The sequence below is a fragment of the Apteryx rowi genome, unplaced genomic scaffold (assembly GCF_003343035.1).
Source record: "Apteryx rowi isolate R43461 unplaced genomic scaffold, aptRow1 scaffold_70, whole genome shotgun sequence".
NCBI lineage: Eukaryota > Metazoa > Chordata > Aves > Apterygiformes > Apterygidae > Apteryx > Apteryx rowi.
The window spans coordinates 1362336-1369878 of record NW_020450983.1 but is presented as its reverse complement, the minus strand read 5'-3'; positions in this window follow the sequence as shown (position 1 = coordinate 1369878).

The following is a 7543-nucleotide window of genomic DNA, read 5'->3' as shown; positions in this document are numbered from 1 at the left end:
CCGGCCGGGAGGGGGGCGCGCGGGCGGCGCTCTCAGCGCTGCGGCGGGTGCGGGGCCCGGCCGCTCCTGTGCGATCCTTCTCGGAGAAAGCCGCGAGCTAAACAGCGGCTCCCTAAATACATGCATAAACAAACGAACAGGGTGGGACACTCTGAACTTGCTAATTTGACAGCTTGAATTTCCAGGGAAGAGGGAAAAAAAAAAGATTCAGCAGAAAGCAACTGATAAGAGTTGTGAAGCACTAGAACTAAAAACCTAAAAGGGAATTTTAAAACGGCTGCTTACATTTAAAAAGAATAGCATAATCATTTCTCTGTGCATTCACAGATACATGTGTATATAAAGCTATTTACGTACCCAACTCTATGAGTCTTCAAAACCAGTTTTCAGAGTGTGGATAAGAAATAGTTATTTAAAAAAATAATAGGAATTTGGATTCCTTTCCTAACCTTAATCCAAATAAAAGTATACAAAACTCATTTTTCCAAAAAAGTGCCCCATCTCCTTAAGCCTATTTTGAAGTTTAAGGTAAATTTGTTAATGCCAAAATGCACGCACAAACTGGATTTAAAAGATATACTGTTACATGTAAAGTAAGGACAAACAAATTATTGGAGGTAATTTAAGTTTCCAGAACGCACGTTAGAAAGAGCGTACCTTCCTTTTCCTCTTCTCAAGAGTTTGCAGGAGGCCAGCTGCACAAAGACCTCCTAGCATTGCCACTCAGGTCATTCTGCTAACTTCAGAGTACTTGATCAGGCTGCATTTAAGGACCACAAAACTTACAATCTGCTTAAATTATATACAATGCCATGGAGTTACACTAAAATAATGTGCTATATTAATAGTATGCATTTAAAGTAAATTATGCTTTAAATTGCCAGATGGAAAAAGATTTTAAGGACAAAATCTTTGGCAGCACAAATGAGACAGTTGCAACAGGGGCACAAGAGCGTCTCTCTTATCCCCAAGAAAGAGTGCAAGCCTCTGCCATGCAGCAGATATAAAGGCAGTATAACAGGACTGAAATGAAATTCTACTTACTTCCATTCTCTCCTTCTCTCTGGAGCAATAACAAAATCAAAATCTTTACTCCACAGGGGTTGGATTAGTTTAGTGCATTTATCTAGCTAAAAATTTCTGGACTACTGTCCTCAATATTATCACTGTCATGTCCCCTGATGGTTCACTAACACCACAGGAGACAGACACCCCAGGGAGCTGCATCTCTCTGCATCAGTGATTCTGCTTAATTATTAAGAACCTATTTGTTCAGGCCCTCCCAGCCCCCCCATGCCATCTGAGGCACTGAATACAACGAAGCAGAGGAAACCTTAGAGTACTCCCCTGTCACCCAAATTAGTCTACTTGTATAAACAGGGCAAGTTGGGTTTGAACATCTGATTATTATAAATTTCATAATGAAAAAGTAATTATTTGCAGAAAGACCAGTTTCAATTTCTGTTTTAAAGTTTGAGAAGCTGTCAGTGTTGGGCCCAGAATTATTAAACAATTTTCAAAATGTTAAATGTATGAGGCAAACAGAAAATCCCCATTAAAAAAAAAAAACAAAAAAACAAATATTCTTCTCAGCAGCTTTAGATATATATGTAGCATTTACTTCTATTGTAGTCTAGGACATTTCTGTGGAGGTATACTGTAAAACATTCCCATGTCCCATAGCACAGCTTGAATATGAAAGATCAACAGTGAGACATTACAGATGTGGATGGACAATACTGATTCACCTCAGCTTATCCGCAGGAAAAAAAAAAAAAAGGAAAAAGCCTTCTCTGTCCCTGGATCCCTGACCAGGGATGAGCTGACAAACCAGCAAGAAAATCCAAATCGGAGCTGAGACTTTTGGTATCAGCTTGAATAATAGAGAGGAGGGAGAGAGGCAGCTGCTTTTCTAGCGGGGCACAGGTTGTGTTTCTTTGGGAAAAGGTGCAGTAGGGAAAAGTTTGCTGGAAACAGTTTCTATAGCTGGTTCAGGAACTGGTTGAAACTTAAACAGTTCTACCAAGATGGACTGAATCACTCAAAGTGCTCAGTTTTACTAAATTTTAGAACAGTTTAGGCACTATTTAGGGCCAGGAATAACCCCCCATGAGTAACTGGAGCATAATACATTTCTACTATTTTCATACACTATCCATTGAAAAAGTTACTACCAGAGAAGATCTGATCAGTTCTGACACTGGAACAGTGCAATAGTAGTAGTAATAATAATAAAAATAAACCCTATATTCTCATCCTAAATTCTAAGCATGTAGCTTTGATGATCTTTTAAACATGGATTCTCATCCTGACAAAATATAAATATAAAGCTGTATATTGTTTTAAATAAATATGCACTTCATAAAAGTTAAGGTTATAAAAAGGAATAAAATTTCTCCCAAATAAAACATAGTAAGTTAATAAAAATAGGGCAACTCTCACTTAGAAAAGAAGGAAGACATGATCAGCAGGATGGTTAAATAATTCCAGAAAAAGGGGCAATCCTACCAGACAATAGTTTGGACTACAATGAGGCCAAGTGCAGAGCTACTTCCAGGACAAGCTGCAACAGCACAGGCCTTCAGTTACGAGTTTTGGTCTTCCCCCAACACAGGAAGAAGTCTATTAAGTCTTTTATCTCCAAATCTATAAAGTAAAACAATAAATAGGTTATGCATAAATATACTCAGTCACCTTCTGAAAAGGAACCTTTTCATATCTTGAAACATTCACTAGTTCAGCTTTGGTTCAAGAAATCAGAAGTTAGAACAAATCACCTCAATGCCCTTTTCCAAACTTCCTTCTTGCTCATGTAGTTTGCAATTTTGGGGAGGTTTGGGAACTGTAGGTAGTAAAGTAGTACCTGTTCTCTGAGAAATGGCTCTCTTTAGCCCCCCATCTTTATCCATTCAACATACAGCCTCTTTTAAAGGTGGATCTAGCTATAAAAGGCCCCCTCCTCTCCATTACTTTCTGATTAGTTCATTGCAACTTAGCCACATGGCCACACTGCAGAGATCTCAGTATATCCACATTATTTCTGGAGGTTGGGCTCAACTGGGCATCAGTTTGCAGAGCCAAATGACTCCAGACAATCGCACCTATGTTGCCTGTTGGGGCAAGATTTAAGTGTGAGTCAGTTCCCATTTGTGCTGTAGAAGAATCAGTTAATTTCCTATTCAATAACCCACCTATTGGAAAAGGCAGACCAACATGAGTACTTATCTTCACTACTCTGTACTAGTAGCAATCCAGTTCTGGATTTACTTCAGATCATGGTACGAAGCTTTAAAAACTGGGTTGGATTACTGCTTACTAATTTCAGAAATTGTTTCTCTCTACCACTTAAAACAACATCTCTGATCAGCAGAAATGCTGAAGAATTGAGGTTTAAAAATAATAACTTTCTGTTTATGCCAGCCTTCCTTCTAAAACCAATGGCTGCTGATTGTCACAGTTAGGTTGTGTATGATTATACAGGTGCAGGAATAACGTGTCAGCACATGGAGCCAAAAATATGATATTCTAAAGGAAGGGCAGAGGCAGAGGCAGACTGCATTTCTTAATCTCCTTTCACCATTCAAGATATTATTCTACCAAGAAATGTAGTTTCCTTCTAACAGAAATAAAAAACATTCATATCTCCATATAATTCAGCTCTTAGTAACAACAATCAATTAATGTGTATGAAATCTGAATTTTAAATTAATTTAAGAAAAAGCAGTTTTGGATAACCTGAATTTTATGATTCATAGTCAATCCCTTATTTTCTTCATGTCAAGGAACTTGAGAACTTTTATTTGTAAAACTCATAGTAGACACTTTAAATCAGAACTGTTCCTACCTTTGGTTATACTGAATATAATCAATGTTAAAACTCACGCTAGTCTGGCGCTCTAAACAAAAACTTCTTTTGGCTTTCTCAGTATAGCATAAAACAACAGAGTTCAAGCTGCTGAGAAGGAAATCAGCTCCAAGTCATTCTGTGGACCATGCTCAGAATTAATTATTTCTAGAGTAGAAAAGAAGTAAGTGGTACACTTGTCCAGCTTTCCAAGTGCTGCGAAGTAAGTGTGAATGGAAATAAAAAGTTTTTACCACTAAACATTAGGTGAAAAAAAGATATTTTGTTCCTGTCTTAGCTGGTTCACACAGCTCTCAATCCACACCGTCCAATTCCCAAATTCACAGATGTCTGCCAGGGAAATAACAATTCCTATCCTGATGGCACTGAGCCTCTGGTTCAACCACAGTTGAGAGATCTGTAAAGTTGGAGGACCCACCATGTGCAGCTGTGGCAGACTCAAGCTGCTCTATCATTATGCTGTAGAGCAGAGTCTGAGGATAAACTGGACTATAGATTACAAACCAACCCCCCCCCCCCAATCTCTACTTCCCAATCAGAGAGAAATATAATTAAACCTCAGTGAAAATATTTAGATGCAAAATCGCTTCTATTTCTCTCCCTGCTGACCTGTCTTACCAAGATGTCTCTCAATAGGCTCTTAACAGCTATCATACATTTTTAGTGCATCAGGAAAGAGAAAATCAGAAAAGATCAATGACACAAAGTTGAAATAACTACTGTACTTCAGATACAAAGAACTGAATTGTATAAGATCATACCCTCCCCCCCCCCCCTTTAAACTGACATGGCACTTCTGAATCTCAATTAGTGGGACTAGGCATGATCTAGAAAAGTTTAAAATTAAAAGTTTTTGAAACTTGAAAAGAAAATATATATGTAATTTCCCTGTTTATAATGATATATAGTACTCTTATACCTTTCCACATGGGTCTTTAATAATTTGAACTGGATACTTGAATTTTGAATGTATCTGTTCATAAAGTAAAAAAATCTGAAATTAAAGCACATTATTTCTGCTTTGTAGAGTATCAACTGCCTCTCTATTTTTTTTGAACTTATATGATTAGCTTGTTTTTTTAGCTGAATTCCCAGATACATAATTCTTTTCCAAAAAAATATCATTTGTCTTTGAGTGTTCTTAACAGAGGTGAGAGGGAAACTAGATGCAATTCTCCAGTTCTAAAAAACTCATTAGAACAACCCATAAAACAAAATGTAATTACATTTGGATGCCATCAAGATGTAGCACATCTGTCATACATTTTGCAAATGCAAACATAAAATGTTTTTTTTATATTTTTTTAATAATTTGGCAATGCAAGTTTTAACCCATAACTGTTTCATGGATTTATTAATTTCACGGTGCTATAAACAGATTTTCCTGCCCCACTGTGTGGGGTGGGGTGGGGCTGGAGGGAGAGACAGAAACAAGTGGCTCAAGTTTATGGGAACTGCTCTGTTGCTGACAGCCCATGGATAGAAAAACAGTCTGAAGTCAGTAAAATATCAAAGATGGTCAGCAAAACAATTACAGTCCCTTCTTCCAGTCTTTCCACCTCTCCCCCTCATATAAGGAGCCATCAGGTAAAATGAGTTGTTTTGCTGAGCAAGTCAGTTCAACTGAAATACAGCTGCGAATTTGTTCGGAAAGACAGGGATGTCCTTTGCAATGGGGGAGGGGAGAAGAGACAGACAGAGAGGGGGACAGAGAGGGAGATACTGCTTTCAATAATTAGGAAGAAAAAGGTATTTTTAAAACTAATATTTTTTCAAAATAAAAAGGAGGTAACTTCTAATTTTTTATGTCCTGACTAGCCTCCTCTCACCTTGTCTACTCACACAAATAAACCAAAGTATGTTCTTACTATGCGGTGCCAGAATTTACATTAGCAGTGAAAGTTGTAGAACAAGTAAGATTCAGGTACCTTTAACACTGTATATCTTGCTTTATAGGAATAATTATTAGCTGGAAAAATACTATTTTATTTTCTTGGCTATGTTATCACCTAAAGAGCTCTTAAAAAAAATCCAAGCAGTTTTGGAAAAATGCTGTCCTGGCACTCTAGAATCCAATTGTTCCCTACAGACTCCTGTTGCACACTTGACATTGAGAAGGCAGCATATAAGAGAGAGGCACAGAATAAGACAGATATTTCAGTGAGTTTTCCCTATATACTTTTTCCACTGTTCACCTATAAGTAGAAACTTGTTATTTCAGATTGGGGAGAGGAAGACTGCATCTGCTCATTTCATTCAGACTTTATTGAAAATGTCTGAACTTGAATATCTAAATATAGAACTTGAAGTAAGTTTCTTTCAATTACTCAAATGATTGTTCAGCTAGAATTATAGCTGCTCAGCCTATTGCGTGCTATAGAACAGGAAAAAAAGTTGTTTGGCAACTGTAGATGGCAATGTTTATAATAGTAGGTATCCAAATTTAGAATATTGCTTTATATTAATTGATTATAAGTTATATAAATTTCTGCAATAATTTCAGAGTAAAGATATAGTGTAATTCAGTAGGGATTTATTCTGGATTCTGATTTTATGTCTCATATCAAAGAATACTCATCCAAACTCCAAGTGTTTGACACCCATCTTCAAAATAGAGAAAATTTACACAATTACCTAATAGCTGCTTTCTTTTCATACTCCTAATCCCAGTTCAAATGAATATAGAGATGCATCTTTACCTTTGTAAGAACATTTTAATTTTCCATGCATCTTTTTAAACTCTGATTATTGCACTGACAGGGATTTGGAAGAATGTACAATGCCTTTCATAGATTTTTCATGAATCTTGCAAGAAGGGAGAGTTCTAGATATGACCTGGCTTTTGTTTTTTTTCTTTCTTCTTTCCTTGCACAGCTTTTTGAGATTTTTTGTTGTTTTTTCCACAGCTTGCTTTCTCTGAAACACAGAATCCAACATTATTTTTACTAAAAACAAAATTGTTATGGAAACGTTGATTTTACGATAATGCAAAGAACAGTTATGTAAGTGTGTATCTTGGCCAAATAATACACGTACTGGGTTGTATTATTACACTTATTGTTTACTCTGTCAATAGATAACATATATCAGAACATTCAAGTACTGTGTCAAATTAATTTATCTGCCAAAGAAAAGAATGCAGAGTCATCTAAAAATGCAGGTAATGTTTGTCAGCATAGTTCTGTGCCAAAACTATTTCTTAAACTCTAGATCATCTATGCCTCTCTGTGCTGTTTTACCAGTAGGAATACGCTTAACAGCGCTATTAATGGCCAGTACTAATAAAACAGTTGTGGTTATAGCCAAGACCTCAGTAAGAGGCAGATGGTGGGCCTGCAACAGAGGAAGACAGTGCAGGAAATAGGTACTGTAGTGGCATGCTAGCACCTGTGACCATACCAGCTGTAGTACTTCTTAAGATGTTATTGAACCTGCCTAATGCAATTGCTAAAATGGAAAATAGACTTCAATGTTCATATCTACAGTTTTTGTATCCAGAAATAAAAACCAAACCAAGTCAAAACAGGAGTTTTGGAAACATACTGTGTTCTCTATGCTGAAGAGCCCTGGAATAAATTGCATACCACTTTTACACTGGAAAGACCTTACTGGAGGGGAGACTGGAGTGAAGAAATCACAGAAATATATTGCTACCCAGAACAGCAAATGGAGTTAAAA